Source organism: Chlorocebus sabaeus, chromosome 12, assembly GCF_047675955.1.
Source record: "Chlorocebus sabaeus isolate Y175 chromosome 12, mChlSab1.0.hap1, whole genome shotgun sequence".
NCBI lineage: Eukaryota > Metazoa > Chordata > Mammalia > Primates > Cercopithecidae > Chlorocebus > Chlorocebus sabaeus.
In genome coordinates this window covers 23,207,049-23,225,164 of record NC_132915.1, presented here as the reverse complement: position 1 = coordinate 23,225,164, position 18,116 = coordinate 23,207,049, and the positions used below count along the sequence as shown (strand labels likewise).

At 37.9% G+C, this 18,116-nt stretch overlaps 1 long non-coding RNA gene across 1 annotated transcript; it reads left to right on the top strand.

Annotated features, from left to right (window-relative positions):
- The first annotated feature begins 1,598 nt into the window (after positions 1-1,598).
- Positions 1,599-13,681, top strand: LOC119624238 (uncharacterized). The gene is made up of 3 exons (XR_005240248.2): positions 1,599-2,022; positions 2,417-2,732; positions 13,561-13,681. It is a non-coding gene; the product is annotated as an uncharacterized lncRNA (long non-coding RNA).
- Positions 13,682-18,116: the final 4,435 nt, after the last annotated feature.

The window sequence follows — 18,116 nt, the reverse complement described above, 5'->3', positions numbered from 1 at the left end:
GGGCCCACTTTTTCTTTCTCTATACTTTGTCTCTGTGTCTGTCTCATTTCTTTTCCCAAGTCTCTCGTTCCACCTAACGAGAAACCCCCACAGGTGTGGAGGAGCAGGCCACCCCTTCAATTGCGGCACAGATGAAAACAGAGATGAGGGTGAAAGCTAACACCACCACCAGCAGCCCAACGCTAGAATATGAGTGGGATTTTCAGTTACCATGAAGCAAGTGGAGATGGATTATGAAAAAAATGTGTGAAGTCTTCACCTTATGACATTGATAGGCTTTGTCTCATGAAATAAACACAGCCTGAGAAAAAGGTAAACAGATACTTTGTACCTCCCTCATATATGACCTTGAACTCAGAGATCCTGAGTCTGTGCTAAGCAGAAATTCTGGGCAGTTCTCTTTCTTGTTTCCTAATAATTCTAATCCACTTTTAGATTCACAAAATGCAGGCCTCCTCGTTATCCCAGATCTACCACTTACAACTGCATAACTTGGACAAACCCCTTAAGTTTTCTGAGTCACTTAACATTTTGAAGATAGTGTCTATGTCATTGATATCAAGAGATTTAAGTAAGTATGGGGCTTAATAAATATTAACTTATTTTACTCTTAAGAAAAGAGGCAAAACTGGCACAAAAAAGGCAAATATTTTATTATATAAAGACAGCATAGTTTTATTATGTCATACTACTAGTGGCCTGAATCATCAATTCTATTTGCTGATTATTGCCAAAAGGGAGTGCAGAGGAACTATTCTAAAACTAAAGTAGTTATTTCTGGAAGCCATTCTGTTATTTTCAATTGGTATATAAATAACAACAGCATACAATAAATTACCTTGTTTACTTATTTTGGTGCATATTCACTCACAGTTTATTTTGGAGGGTACACCAGAAAATAGCACTCCTGAAAGTTTAGCATTTTACTTTTGTCCAGGCAAGCGTGTGATTTTACTTGCCTTAAATTCTTCAGGTATAATTATTTGTGTGATATAATATGGAGTATATCTTGGGGGCCTTTATTGCCCATTTGTGCAGGCACTGAAGCCAATATGAAGCAATCTTCTGAACAGAATCCTGGCCCCCTGGCATGATTACATCCAAGCAGAGATAGCATGCATTCGTACTAGATTTCTTAGTTATCTCCCCCAAATCAGGCAACTTTATTTCTTACTTATCTCCTAGTAATTGTGGATCTATATAGAAATGACAAAATCAAAGAGTCATACTCAAGCATCACCATGAAGTGTAATCTGGAGCTATGTAACATGTACATTAGCCTTACAAATCTGGATTCAGGGACAGGATTTTAGAACACACAGACCAAATTGTCCCATGTTCTAAAATATGCAAGTTAGGTCAGTTGCCTACACACCCAGACTGCAACCATTTCTACCCTACCTATTCCCACTATGAGGAATTATTTCTACTGCATCATATGGTGGTATAATGTCATCAGCATGTATGGAAAGCACTTATGTACAACTATAGGATATGTCACATATCTACTGTAACATGTTACCTAGGATATTAGTCAGTATATCACTGGTAATTCTCATTATGAGAACTATAAAAAACACACACACACACACAAAAACCCCACTACCAGTTGTGTCTCCATCTGCCTTTTCTCAACCCTCTTCTCCTTGTGAGTTTCTTACACTCAAAAAGGCCAGTGTTTAAACTCCCAGCCTCTCTTACAGGTTTGAATGGCCATGATGACCCAGTTCTGGCCAATGTGACATAAACAGAAGTTGAAGTAGGGGAATTCCGGGAAAGGCCTTCCCCCATCCCATGAAAGACATTAGAGCAAAAATTCTCTCCTGCCCTGTACTTCCTTCCCCATTTCCTACCTTTGATAGTTGGAACACCGGCAGACATCTCACCACCAAGAGAAGACAAACTAAAGGATCAAAAATAATGTATTGAAGATGGGAGAGCAAAAGATGAAAATCACATGGATCCTCAGTGATCCTAAAGGGAAATAAACCTTTGGATGCTTACCTCTACACTTCCTATTGAGTGAGATAATCAAATGTCTTCATTATGAAGTCACTGTTGGTCGTACATTGTGTTATTTATTTCTGGTAGTATTCATAAGTGATATGGGATTCAGAAAGAAAATTTAATTGAAATTTATACAAAGAATTTGGATTTTTCCTAAAGATTTGGGTTTCTGGGTTTTTTTTTCTACTCGTTGTATCTTGAACACAAAAATAAACAATATTTTCTTTTTTGTGGTGGCTTCTCTAAAAGTTAAATTGAGTTTTTTATCTACTTGGTGTAAATAATTATGTTACACATTTTATTTTGTTTTGGTTTTTTTGGTCTCATTCCTGACTTTATTTTCTTCTTCTTTGGCAAAAATGTCTCACTATTTCCAAAATTCCATGATTTTCTTATTTGTCTTATTCAGCAAAACACTTGTGTACTTCAAGTTTTATCACGGACCAGGACTGATCAACTAAATGTGAATAGATATGTTCTATATCAGCTTCCCTAGAACACAAAGTCTGAATCAAGGATGAAAGGAAGATGCTTTTTGGCAAGGCATACATTCAGAGGATCCAGGATGAGGACAAAGGCAACTGAGCTATGCAAGATGTAAAATGATGTTTCAACAACACAAAGCTGATTGTTTGGCAGTTGCATGTATTTCATGCATAGAACTTCTCCAGATAGACTACCAAGAAACACTGTGCTTCAAAGAATTTGATAAGGACTATGAAAGGGTACATATGATAAAGAAGAAAGAAACTGGGTTTCCTCCATTCTTCTATTTTGGCCCAAGTTACCCCATGGAGAATTACCTGCACGCCTAGATTGTATTTGACCCATTGGCAGGCACTCAGAGCCCCAACACCATGCGCTCTGGCATTCACGTAAGTTCAGATAGGATGAAACAGCCAAACAATTTAGGTATGAAGCCTGGCTGATCAGTAGAGGCCAAGTAGAGAGCTTTCTGAGGACAAAAGGCTGAATCTCCCCTAGGTGTCCAACTGCCAGAACTTACAGACAGGAAAAGTGAATCAAATACCTGGAAGTCACAGAAGGGTCCAACACCCAGGGACTCCGAGGAGCTACAGAAGAGAGGCGTATAATGTCTCAGCCACTTCCTTAAGGGGAAGCTGCTTGCTCCCCACACGGTAATTTGAGTTTCCTACAGACTAAAATTTAAATATGGTGTGGTGCTGATCAAAGCAAAAAGTAAGAACAATGCCCTCGTGGAGCAGAGCTGCCCTTAGACTATCCACCTATCTCTGAACGATTGTATTAGAGATAAATAATTTTCCATCTAGTGTGAGCAATTGTATAAATCAGTCTTTTAGTTTCAATGGCGTCAGTTCTTTTTATTTATTTTCTTTTTTTCTTTCATAGTATTTTAATGTATGTCATTTTCTGACATTCTATATAGTCTTGTAAGAGTGCTTGGCTTCTTTTTGGAAGAGTGTACCTTGTGCCATTTGTTTGCAACTCCAAATCCTTACCTACACCTTTCCACCTGCCTTCTTCCCCATTGGCAGATGACATTAATGGGTTCTTCCTTGCTTTCTGACTTCCAGTTAGAATTAACAATGGGGATATCAGCAAGAAATCAGAGATGAGTAGAAAACATTACAGGATATTTTTTCTGCTGGGATCCCCTGTCTCAACCTGGCTGTGTCTCTCCAATGAAGGTCACTACTCCTCTCAAGACAGCCTTCTCAAGAAAATTTTCCCTTCTGGGTCCTAGTAATCACTCTCTCTCTCCTCATTCCCCTGGGCCTAGAGGTGGTACCAGCTCCATGGTTATTAATCCAGTGTTACTGTACTATTTCTTGTGGTTTCTATCAAGTCCACACTTCTGTAGTTGGTTCTTATGTAAATACATTTTCTTGGAATATTCTTAATTTATGCTTGACATCTGTTTTCTGTTGAGACCCTGATTGCAACAAAACAAAACATTGTGTAAGTACATAAAATTTCCAGATATCTCTCTCCCTTTTCCTTCCCTTTACCATCACTGCATCTCTCATCTTTATTTGCCCTTAATGTATGTCAAGCTTTGTGGTTACTAGAAAAAGCAGTATCTAACAGAGAAGAGAAACTTCTGCTTTTCTGACTCTTCTCTGATTTTGTATAATTTTTCTCTTCCTCCCACATTTATTTAAAGAAGAGCTACATTCAACATCACCATAGGATCTGCAAGGGTAACGTTAGTTGGTTTCCATTACATTTCTTCACAAAAGATATTTTTCAAAAAATAATGAATGCCTATATACCAGATTTTAGTCTTTACTCTGCCTTAGCATCTGTGTAATCCTTGAAATTCTTTTAACCTCCCCAGGCCTCAGTTTACTCATTTGTAAAGTAAGGGAACTAAATAAAAAATACTTTCAAGTTTCTTTCAACCCAAAATATCTATAAATGTATTATTATAATTAGGTCCTGAATGATAAATTGATAGTTTTAAAAGACCAGTGTTTTACACAGACTTTACAGACACAAGATACATATGTGTGCAGGTGTATTGATGCATTTTTGTTTATGAAGAAATGTATAGGTGTGTAATGCAATGCCTCTCTAATCTTGAAGTCATTATCCCAACAAACTAAGCACTCTAAAATATAGGTTTTACCCGGAGAACAGTATACAAGGGTCAAGCTGCAAAAGCCCTGAACATCTTCCCATAGGAAGGGCATTCATTCAAAGACCATCATCAGCCTTTAATTTTCACAAATTATGCTTCTATTAATCATCCACAGACTATCTGATCTAGAGCCCAACAATTGCACAAAAGACATACAAACTTACCATACTAATTTGTGAATTAGGAGAAAAGCAAAATCAAATAAAAAAGGATCCCCCCATTTTATTATTCATTCCATCAGTGAAAGTAGTGAGAAATGACAACTGTCTATTTTCAACTTGATATGGCACATATTAGAAAATAACCTGAGAGTTAAGCGAAAACTGCATATTTTGAAGTTATCAAGCAAGACACTAACAAATTTCTGGTCGCTACATGCAACTAAACATAGTGTTAATCTCCATGTCCGGAGGCAGGACTATTTGTTTATCATTATAACTTTAGCATCCAGAGCAGCAGCTGACCCACAGTAGGCATTCAGAATATATTTGTCAAATTAACAAATGAATGGATGAAAGAATGTACTCCTCCCTCACAATGTAGACCATATGAAATACTGATCTTTCTGTCTAAAAACATTCTGGTAGTTTAAGTTCTAAGTCTTACAAAAATGAACATAAAATTAGTGATCTAATTTTCTGACGTAAACACTTAATTGTTCCACAAAATGTATAGCCAGATGCAAGCAAGTAATTGCATATGCAAAACAATAATTTGCAAGTAAAATGACTCACTCACATGTGTGAGGACATATTTTACAGGTGCAATTTAGGTGCAAATTTCTGAAATTTTGAACCCAGGCATTTAGCCCATCTAACAGTTTTACTGTGATGTGAAGAATAAAATAGAAAAGCTATCTTGGTTCTGAAAATGAGCACCTAGACTGCTATATCAAGCAGCTTAAGTCCTTAGGGTATTTGGGCAGAGGGAGTTAAAAATAATAACGAACTTATTTCATTTGGGAATATAGTTCTTAACCCAAAAGTTACTGTAGGTTTAAATTTCAAATACGTTTTCTCACCAGTTCATCCACTCTCACACGGAACTGCCTGCAGGCAAAATCAGGAAGGAGAGGAAATTTGTCTCAGGTCTCAGGAATTCATCTGTTGTTCTTCTGTTTTCTTCTTTTTTCCCAATATTAAGGTCATTCCTCCATATCCAAAATTTTCAGTAGTTAGATAGCGTGATGAACCAATTCAAAGCCTTAGCACCTTGTATTTCAACTATTTCTCACTCTCCTTACGAAGATCAAAATAAACTTGTCTACATATGTTAAAGAAATAATCTAAATTTGACATGAATAGTAATTATTAGGTGAGTTTATTAATAATACTTATTTCATTGCCCAATAGTAATAATGATTCTGTAGGGCTATAATTGGGCCTAAGAATAAATATTTTAACAATTAGTCCAGGTAATTCTGATGTAGACCACCATATTTTGAGAAACATGCCTTTAAAACTCCCGTTTTTACTTTCCAAGGTGACATTTAACTAAAAATAAGAGTGAAACTATTAAAAGTTAGTACTAAACGATAGGTTTTAGCATGAGAATTAAAAAGACCTGAGACTTTAACTGAAATCATTGAGGCAGTCCAGCATGATGGGGGAAACTAGAATCATGAATTTAGTTGGACTTTGCTCTGAAAGTGTACTCCTCCACTTGTGAAATATATGACGGTGGACAAGTTCCTGAACTTCTCTGAGCCTCAGTTTCCTTGCAAAAGGATTTAATTAACCCTTTGCTTCCAGGTTTGGGAGAATTGAATGGCAGTAAAGGAAAGAGCCCAGGAAGCTGAGAAGCACATGGAAGCAGAGCGCTGTCTCTGGAGTTGTAAAGAAACAGCTGAACATGTCCTGAGAGCCTGGAAGAGTCAGGACTTGGACTCAGACTGAGAGGTTTTGCAGGGAGTAATGAAGGCAGTCTAGGTGGTGAGCTGCCTGGACCAAACTCTCAGAATCAGACCTGTATAATAGTATTTCAGTGGACATCAGCACTGATAGATGAAGTTACCAGAAATTAGGTCCAAATCCTAGCACTTTCTAAGACTCCTGAATGAAAATGCAAAGCATGAAATTAAAAAAAAAAAAAGAGAGACTCAATTTGATTAAGTGGTGTCAACTGATGAATGAAAAGGTTCATACATTTGTGAAGTGGAGCTTTCTCATAAAGGATTGCAGCCTGCAGGGTGGCCATTCTGACAGGCTGGGAAACATAGCCTCCTTCCAGACTCCAGAAACAGACATTTCAAGGGTGGGAAGAATAAGACAGAGATGTATGCAGAATGAGGTGGACGAATATACATATTCAATAAGCTATAGGAGGAGTCATGAATATTTATGAAAGGAGAAACATGCGCAGGTGTAATTGAATTCATGCCTCTCGATGGGACCCCGTGTTCAAAAATGGTGGCATTGGCATGATCTGAGAGTGAAGTTGTCAGCCCTCTGTAACAGAAGACACAAAAACCTTCACTGCTTGTTCTTTGAAGACTGGCCAGAACCACTTTGTGGTCAGTGGTTTCTTACCGGGAAGGAATGCTGATTGGTTGTGCAGAAACCGCAAAAGGGAGTGGCAGTAGTCAGGCAGTTGGGTTAGATCAGCAGTAAGATTTCTCCAAAGGGCTTGTTTCTGTTTAACCCTTAGGGAAGAAAGCCTAAGAGTGGTTAGCAAGGGAAGGGATATAATGGGACATAACCATCCTCACATCCTGTCATGGCCAGGGGCTCAGCTTCCAAGTTTTCTTTGGTGTCCCCTTGGCCAAGAAATGGTCCATTCAGTTAGTTGGGGGCTTAGAATTTTATTTTTATTTCTTCATGGGTATAACTCAGTGAGCTATAGGGAATTCAAAGTAGAGAGAAATTTTAATTCCTGAAAACTTAAGAAAGTTTTATGTATTACCCACCTGATGAACACCTGAGGTGTTCCCCCTTCATGCATAATATGCTGAACAGGATGCTTTACACAGAGTAATGTGTTCAAAATGTGCTGACTTTCTCACTAGTCACCTAGGGCAAGCAGGTCAATGAATAAAAGTAAAAAAGAACTAGGGTATCAGGCTGATTTTTCAATGCCCTGGCTGACAAGCTTGCATTAAAATAAATTATGTCATTAGGAAAAAGTAAAATACATGATTGTGTGCTGCCTACTATGAAATTTTATAAAACATGGCCCCTGCCCTCTGAATATGAATAAGGAAGGCAGATAAGGCTAGACCTCATGGAAGCTAGCTATGGATCAACAGAGATTTCAAAGGCAAATGAAAGCTTAGAAGGAGTGACTTTTCAAAACTGGAGAAAGACTAGTAGGAGACAGGCCTCGCGCAGCAGTTTACGGGCCACTACCATACTTTACCTAAAGTCTGCCAGCCACTATGAAGTAAAGTCATGATGCAAAGCTACCATTTCCTGTCCTCTCCTAAATAGAAATAAAAGGAGATGATTTTTTAATGAATTGTCCTACCTTATTAGTTGCCATCTAGTGAGCATCTGCAGTAAGTCTTGTCTGGCCCTGAACTAGAAATGTCATGGATGTTTCTTATTCTTTCAATGAGGCTGATATTACTATGCCCACTTTTTGCAAAGAATCCAGGAATCAGTGAAGGAACTTGTCCAGTGTCACAGACTAAGCTGGGTTCCACTCAGCTCTATCTGATACCAAAGCCTGTTAGGTTCCACTGTGTCTGACCCATGGTTTTCCATGAAGTCAATGAGCCTAACTTAAGGTAAGAATCAAGCTCCAATCCTTCTTCTGTAGTTTCTACCTCTTTTCTTCTTCATTTATCCCAAAATAATCTCACTACCATTTCTACAAAGTAATGCACCCTGGCATATCAGTTATATGTCTGTTTTAAAAGAATAAAAAATTAATAAACAAAAAAGGAAATATTAATTTTAATGCAATTTCAAATTGTTTTGTTATTGGTTGCTCTAAAATCTACTGAAAAGTAGCCTGTGGAGAATATTACCAATTTTACTCTCTTTAGCTTCCTTCTCTTCCAGCCTAAAATCCTCAAAAAAAAGCTTATGTTGTATTTTTTTCCAAAAACATTTACTTTCTTACGTGAAGAACACAATTTTGAATCTTTGTCTCAAACTGTTGTAAATAGAAGTTTAAAAATAAATCTGCATCTACTATACCCATAGCCTCTATAGTGTGGCACTTTCCTATGGAAAATGTGCTGAATTTCAGTCAAAACGCATTTTTTTTTCCTTTTAGTATGTGACTTAAATTGATCTTTTCTCCTACGAGTTTTGCTGAGCGTGAGATTATAATCAAATGTTACATAACAATAGTCAAATATTACAGCACACCATGCCTTTCATCACTATAGCCTATCCAAGTGTTTGTCCCAAGGTGAATCTGCCTTTTAGTATTGAAAAATTGATGCTGGAGACAGTTATACATCTTGCCTGAGGCCATGCAAAGCCAACGGTAGAAACACAAAGTTAAGCATGGAATCAAGTATCCCTTTTTCCCTTGTGTTTACTCTTAGATATCTGTACTCCAAAAACTTATATTTTTTAAGAAAAGAATTTTTATTTAGTGCACATTTTATAGTAAGTCCATTATTTGGTTGTAAACTTCTTGAGGGAAGGAGCAATTCTATTGATTCTTGGTGTTTAGCAATGTACACCCAATGGAAATTTGTTATAATTACATAATTAATTATATGTCTTCCTTTCCTTATTTCAGAAAGTATTTAGAGGACCTTTCCGGAGCATATAAACTTAGGTTATAAGCATATAAACTTAGGATATGCTCTTTCCAGAGCACATAAACATATACAATTTAACAAATTAAAAGCAAAAGTGAAATATAATGTAAAATATTATGTGAGATGTAGAAGCAAGATGAAAGATAAAGCCAGGGGATGTGGCTAAAATGTGTTTACAATCTTGCAAAATGTTATACTGACTACAAATGGCTCCCATATTTACTTCTAAACTTACTAATAGCAAGTAAGAAAAGGGGAATCAGATCAGTTATCCCATTCACAGAAACTGACCCCTCAAAAAACCACCTACTGCCAAAGAGAAGCAATCTTCTTGATACAACAAGCAGATACATACCCTCCAATTGACTATTACATATGTGTTAAGTAACTTGTAGTGATTGATTTTGTTTTGGTTTAGTTTGGTTGGTTGGTTTTCTACACATTTCTCTGCCTTTAGGAACTTGGCAACTTACTAATAAATTTACAAGCTAGTAATACCCTAAGCTAAACAATGTCTCTTGTTCATAAATTTGAGTTTAACAATATCAAGTCATGTCCCTTGATGGCTTGCGAAATGCTAAAAATTGTCAGAGTGCCGCGAGTACAGTCATTCCTAGGATTTGATCAATAAGAAACATTCTGATCTCTGTATTGTCTACCCATTTCTCTCTTGACCCATATAGGTTCTTAATCTTCTAGCCTTTCCTACAAAATCTAGGTTTCTGGAATTCCCCTGACACAGGTAGGCAGCAGCCAAGAGAGAAAGCAGTAGTGCCACCTGGTGCTCAAAGAGATCAGAGCTTGTACATACCTACTCTCCCACTTCCTGCTCCTCCCACCACTTCTAATAAGATTGCCTATAAACAGTACCCATCCCCTTCTTGGGCCTTCCACACTTAGCCCTCAGTATGCATTCTGCAATGCCTTCTCCCATTCATTCTCCCTCCCAGGCTGCCTTCGATGCTCATTTTATCAGTTTTCACTTGTAAACACATTGAATGGTAGGAGGAGAGTCACATGATGTGAGTAACCCCACAATCCTGGCTGGTACCAACTCCAGTGTTAAAATATAGATGTACCAAAGTAAAAATATTTATTGCATTTTTGGGCATTGAACATTGAAAGGATTCCAAATATCGAGGACCAGGGAGGAAATAAGCACAGATGCCGCCATTTGGTGGGTTGTTGTTGTTGTACATTTCAGAGACAAAATACAGTAAATGTTTTAAGACATAGTTGCATTACTATGCGTCCCCTGACATATTGTGCTTGTCACTTTATTATTTAGCATTTATGCGGTATTTTATCTATCCTGTATTATCTTTCACAAGCCTATCAAATAGACTATTTTTCTTCCTATGCAGAACCTTGTCACAAATGACCAGACATGTTAAACTTCCCTCTCATCATACTGAAAGTTCCTAGTGAAAGTGGAAGGAAATTTCAATGCCTTGTCCTTTGCCTTCTATTAACTGATTCATGAAATGACCACTAAAGTCCTAATAATGTATGAGGAAAGGAAATAGATATAAAAAATATAGGTCTGTATTCATGGAGCTTTCTACTGTGATGGCCTGGGGATTCCTGAGCATCAAATGAAAATTTGTATCACAATGTGAGTGCCCTACCTAGGTTAATAGACTAGAATTAAGTTATGCACCATAGAGTATAATCATTTAATCTGTTTGTACTAAACTCCTGAGTATGGCACAAGAGAGAGGGAGAGAGAAAAAAACAGAAAGAAACAGTTTAAATGTGCAGCGAATTCCCCACACTGTTCCTTTCAGCGAGCATATACCCTGCCGCATGCATGCGGCAGAAGATGGCGGTCAATGGCTCTCAGCCTTAGCTCCGCATGCGTGTACCTCTCAGTGTGGAGCACTGAATATGTGTCTAGTTTTAAAGACACTATGTGTCTTTATTATACATAATAAATATCTGAAGGAAGCATGCTCTATGTAGGATTCACAGAGCAATAGTATGTCAGTCTCAATGTGACATGAATGTAGACTTAATGTATTCTATTTGCTGGGCTATTTAAGGTATTTTCAAGGGTGATAGAACTATTTGTGATTTCCACTTTACATCTTAATTTCAGACCCTGACACCCAAGGAGATGTAACTCAAATGTTAAAATTGATCTGGGAGAAGGAGGAAGGAGTGACTTCTTGCTTATATGTGTCAGGGAAGGTCTGACAAAGGGGATGGCCTTTAAGTTGAGTCTTAAAGAATAACTGAGATTTGTCTAGGCTAGTTGGGAGGATAGAGTACTCCAAGCAGAGGAAACAGTAGTCTGCAGAGGCAGAACCCTCTAAGTGATGGCATTTTCTAAGTATTCTAAATAATTTGATATGGTCAAAGGTTAAGGTACATGTGATGCTGAAACTCTGTTTTTTATTTATTGGGACAACAAAGATAATTGTTAAACAGAAAAGTAGCATGATAACTGTGTCCAAAAAAGGGGCTGTCTGGTGCCTGTGTAAAGACAGCATTTGAAGTGACCAAAGGAGCAGAGATAAGTTTGGAAACTATTGCCTAGGTTCATGTGAGAAACAATAACAGATTAAACTAAGACATTGGCAACAGGAGGGAGTGGAATGTACAGTTTTTAAAGAATATTGGAGTCAGAAATGACAGAATTTGGTGACAGATTGGATGCAGGAGATGGCATTTTTCCAAATTCAAAGATATCTAAAAAGTTGATTTAGTCAAGCCCTGAAGAAGTAAAGCAGCTACATATTTATAAATTTGCTCCAACTCATGAGAGGGGTGTGGGAGTTAGAAATGTACCCAAAAGCAAATCACCAATTAAGGATCCTAGGAAGAATAACCTTCATTGATTTTTACAGAGAACTTTTCCCAGAAACAGCCATACCAAAATTGCTTCTCCATTAATTATAAAACAATAATTCTTAAAAGCCTTGCCTATGATATCGGTCAAGGTCCAAAATACAAAATTGTATATGAGAAACCATACCATATTTTGGAATCTAACATATGGAAAAATGGTCTCTACTAAGTAAATTGTCTTACTTAATAAAAGACTGCACAAATGATATATCTTTCTTTTTCTTCTAAGCTTACTAGGAAGCTCAAAATTAAATTTAAAATCAGTCTTAGGGTCATGTGTTGTGGCTCGCACCCATAATCCCAGCAATTTGGTAGGCCAAGGCAGGAGGATCGTTTGAGCCCAGAAGCTTGAGACCAGCCCTAGCAATGTAGTGAGACCCTGTCTCTATAAAAAATTTTAAAAATTAGCTGGGCCTGGTGGTATGCACCTGTAGTCCGGGCTATTCAGAAGACTCAGGTGGGAGTATCATGAGCCCGGGGGATCAAAATTGCAATGAGCTATGATTGTGCCCAGGCAACAGAGCAAGACCCTGTCTCTAAATAAATAAATAGATAATAAAATCAGTCTTAATGAGATGGCTAATTATATGTGTCAACTTGATTAGGCCGTGGTAGCCAGATATTGGATCAAACATTATTCTAGATGTTTCTGTGAAGATTTTGTTTAGTGGCAATGAACATTTAAAGCAGTAAACTTTGAATAAATAAAACAAATGACGCAAATTATTATCCACAATGTGGGTGGGCTTCATCCAATCAGCTAAAGCTCTTAATAGAACAAGACTGATCTTTTTCAAGGAAAAGAGAATTCTGCCAGCAGGCTGCATTTGAATCTGAACTGCGAGTCTGGGTCCCCAGCCTCCCACCTACCCTGCAGATATGTTTATTAATAAATATACATATATGTGTTTATATATATGTATAAAGAGAGAGAGCACATATATGTACAAATATATCTATATAGCAGATATATAAATATATATATATAGCAGATATATATAAATACAAATATCTACTATTGGTTCTATTTCTCTGGAGAACTCTGACTAATAGACTCAGCAATTATACTGGTCCTGACAATTTCTTTTCCTTCTTTTGCAAAATCTTAATTTTTTGTTTGTTTTGATGCTTGTTATATATATCTTATTGTAAATACATCATGTTTGGGGGATGTCTTTCAAAATTAGAAAATGTGTTTTGAAATTTAAACACATTAAAATCAGACAGACTGTGCTACGTACTTTTATTTTTCATGTCAATTCTTAAACAACACTGTATGATAAATGATATAGTCCTTCAATAAAGATGAGAAAATTGAGCCGGAGAAAATTTACATGACATTTTTAACTTCCAAGCCCTGCAGATAACAGAACTGTGATGGAACTCAAGATCCAAGTGATTCTAAGTGAACAGCTCCCCCCCTCCCCCAACACACAATGAAGCCTCTGCAAAGAAAAGCTTAAATTAAAATAGAATACAAACTCTGAAGGCCTTTACTAGATTTATTTTAAGTGAAATCTCTTGTGACTCAATTTACCTTTTTGCTTGGAAATGACAACTTCTAAATGAAGCAGAATGTCTTTGTCAGTATTCGTTCTTACAAAGGGCAGGAATCCATCAGACGACAAGTTAGGCCAAAAGAGGAGAGTGGCTTTTTCTTGAATCCTCAGGATTGAAATCAAAGTTTCTGGGCCTCAGAAACTACAGGAAGCAGAAACTCAAATACTTCCCAAACTTTTTCCCACCCTACATCTTCTTTCCACTGCTCTAAAAGTGGGCTTACTTCTTCTCTCCCTCTTCAGACGAGGTTGCTGGGTTTCCTGGGCCCCATGGCTGAAAATAGCCAATGACAAGAGCACCTGGGTTTATATTCCGTGAGTTTCAAGAGACAGGTAAAATAGTTTTTTGTTTTTTGCTTTTTTTTTCTGAAATCAACTTTCACGGAAAGACATTGGTTAGCCCAATTTGGATCAGGTATCTACACCTAGTAAAATTAGTAGAATCAGAGGCTTGGGTATGGAGTAGATAGCATGTGTCATGTGGTGAGCAGAATTACCAAAATGATCCTGAGAGTTCCTTTATAATTGCCTGAACAATGAACCAGCTAGGACCAGAGTTGGAGGAGGGCAGGACAGTGGCAGGAAAGGTGAAAGGACGATCCCCCCTTTCTTTTCTCAGTAGGGGCTGCTACACTCCCTTCTCTCTGTGGGTGATAACTCCCATTATCTCTCAAGTTCCCAAGTGTTAGACAGTTGGGATTACTAAATTCCTGATGTAAAGGGCTGGTGCTCAAATCCACATTGTCTAGCACCAAAGTACACTGGTTATCCTTCACTGATGGTTGCCCTCATAATTCTCTATAAGAGGAACACCCCCAGGAGCATGAAGTTCCCCTACTGGAACACAGGTAACTCCACATTGCCTGTCCAGTATGGTATCCTGGCCCTGGGAAGTCTCTTTGTGGGAAAAGGAGAGGAAAAAGACTAGACCTTCTCAGCTAATCCTGTCCTTGTCATTTTCTTTTTTTTATAAAGCCTATTCCTTAAACCAGTGATTCTGATTCCTCAAGTGTGATTCCTAGACCAGAAGCATTAGCACTAGCAGGGAATTTGTCAGAATTGCAGATACATGGACGTGACTCCACACCAACTCAAATCAGAAACTCTGGGAGTGGAGCTCGGAAATCTACTTTACCAAGCACTCTGTGTGATTCTGATGTTTGCTAAAATTTGAGAACCACTAAATTCATGCCATGTGATATTGTGGAATTAGACCTGACCCTTTGAACAAGAGTACAATTTTCCCCAAATGGGTCAGGTGCTCAACCCAAGATCAATCAATGTTCAGGTAAAAAGTTGTATTGTATTAACACAGTGGCTCCCACTGAAACCATATAAATGTAATGTCATCCTCAATCTTACTCCTTTTCTCTACTGGAGGGAGGTGAGAGAAATGTGAACTTAAAGTGGTCTTGTGTACCAGCATCTTCTGCAGTTCTCATGATATTCTTAGCCACAGTGTTGGCATCAAAGAGCTTCAAAGTAAATTTCTGTGTCCAACATCCTAACCAGAGATACCCCTCACAAATACACTACAATTACAAGGTATGTAATTGTGTGTAAAAATGGTGTGTATAAAACCACAGACATGAATTAAACACTCCATCACAAAAGTATCTATACAATTACCTGGCATTACATTTTGCTGTGCTATGTCCTACCCATGATTTCTTGCACCAGCAGCTGCTGAGTAAATCAAGATTGATCTTCTAGGACTGAACATCCTCCACTGCTTTAAGTTAAAAATATCAACTTGTTACCTTTTTTCCTTATTCTTATTACCTTTTAACCTTATTCTTATCCTTATGTCCTTTATTCCCTATTCCCATTTCACAGCCAAATCTCTTCTAAGGAATTAAAACTATTAGCCAACATACCAGGTTGGAGGAGGTTTGGGATGGAAGTTGATATCCAAATCTTAACACTCTTTCACGTCAAAATTCTGAGACAATACATAAAGAGCTGAGAAAGATGAAGCACAGTATTTATTTTATTGCTCAAAGTGCAGAACTCTCTGATAAACTGGATTGAAAAACCAGGCACAGATCTGAGGCTGAATTCTAGCTTCCCCATGAATGGAGGCTGGCCAAGTTCATAGAGCAAATCTCAAACTGAATAACTTAATGAAAGGCATAGCAGGACTAACTGAAGGCTAGGCTTGATCTCTTAAACTTGAGCATACATTAAAATCTCCTGAAGGATTTATTAAAACACAGATTTCTGGGCCCTGCCCACACAGTGTCTGATTCATCCCTCTGGGATAGGGCCCAAGCATTGGCATTTGTTAAAAGCTCCCAAGTGATGCAGCTGTTGCTTCTAAGAACCCAACTTTGAGAGGTAATGAGCTGTATGGTTTACAGTGTACTTACAGGGAGCAAAGAAAAAAGCTCACTGTATTTGAGTGCAGAAAGTTCCAAAAACAAGTTAGAATCAAGTCAGAAAGAAACTTACTATGATTTGGGGACACTGAGGGAAACCAGGATATATTACCCCAAAACATGCCTCTATGACACGAAAATTATTTGGGGCTGAAGAAATTAAGAAGCAAAAAATTCAAGAAAACCTCTCTCTGCCTACCCTGTTTTCTGCCTAAAGGAGGGATATAACTTCTCCTTTAGAGGAGATGACACTGGACTCTTAACCCAGAAACAGCACCAGAGGAGTTCCAAAACAAACTTTCCTCTACACTTTCCTCCCATATATTTCCTTTCCCACAGCTTCCCACTCTTAGAAACCTAAAAACCATTTTCCTTTGTTTTGTCATTTTTCTACAAATGTGTTGCTCTTTACTGTACTTGCTACAAAAGCCAGAGCTCTGAGCCGCCACTTTGAGTCACTTTTCCCTGAGCATTATCGTGTGTGATATCGTCTACGTGCATTAATAAACTCTTTTACTCTTGTTAATATTTTTGTTAAAAAGCCCCTGCTAAAACCTCTAAAACAGGTAGAGGTTACATTTTGTCTTCCCTCCAAAATCTAAAAGTAATTTGGATTATACATGAAATACAAGTGAGTCAGAGAGGAAAGGAAGTTAGAAGAGAAAAAGCATGAAAGAGTCTACCTTCTTTTGGCTAAAGTTGAAACGTGGGAAGAAAAAGAGGAGGGTTTCTTCAATATTTCAACAATTTTGGTCACTGTTATTTTCTTGGACCTGAAAGTCTATATTCCCTTTCCACATTTCCCTCTCCCCATGACATATGCTTCCAGGCTTCCCCTTTGGATCTTCTCCTACACCTCAAACACCTTCCCAGTATGCAGTCTTTTCAAGGCCTACTGTGATCTAACCACTTTCAGCAGACTTTAGGCAGCAGAGGTCCCTATTTGCTTCAAAGTATTTGTAAAATAAATTTACATGTGCTATGCGTACTTGAAGAAAAAAATACAATTTACAGCAAAAACAGCTGACTTTTTAATATTCCAACTTTCCAGGAGGAACATTTAAATTAATAGCAGGGAGCAAGACAAAGCTATTACCGCCACTTTTCACTTACATAGGTGGTGTGGGAGGAGGTCATATCTAAGAATAGGATTTCATGAAAGAAAAGAGATAGTCATTAAAAGATCGGGCAAGTGTTACATGTGATTAAAACACCTACATTTGAAGTGTAGAACCTTTGTTTAGTCAAGTAATGTTATGAGGTTTTGAATAAGCAAACATAGAACTGGGTGAAATGTAAGGAAGGGAAAGAAGGAGTTGAACTTCATGAAGAAGCATGAAAACTTAAACATGGAGGTTGAGGAAGAAGAGCTATGAACAGGTAAGAAGGAAGAGGAGAAAATGAGAGGAGAAGATCTTAGAAACCTAGATGACAGAGCAGTCCACTGGGGAACTGGGGACCTTTTTGGTAGAGGGAGGTCTAATATTCAATATTAAGCTACTGGTTCCTCTGTGATATAACCTCCCTGTATTTCTTCCAAGGCTTATGAAAAAATTTGATGCAACTGCCTCGCTAATGACGCAATGGAAAAAGAAAAGTTCTGCATTATCACATGGCAACAACTGACTAGCACTTGGTAGCAACTAAACCAACCCTATCCTGCCTTTAAGTGGCACCTGTCCTGATAGTTCCCACTGTTCCATCCCTATGTGGATTGACACAGGGCTAAGAGGAGCGACAGCCACTGCATGCAAGACCTGAGTCACAAAGCAAAAGAAGGTACTGAGGAAATAAGCCCTGAGGTTTGGTGGGGATTCGGGAGAAGGCACTGTATTCCCAGTGGAAAGGGAAATAGTGCCTCCCTTTTATTTAGACAGTAAAGAATTGTAAGTACTAAAGGACCCCACAAGAACGAAGAAATCAGGAAAATACGGGGCAGCTGATCCTTGAGTTGTACTAATCCAAATTGGTTGCCCTTGAAT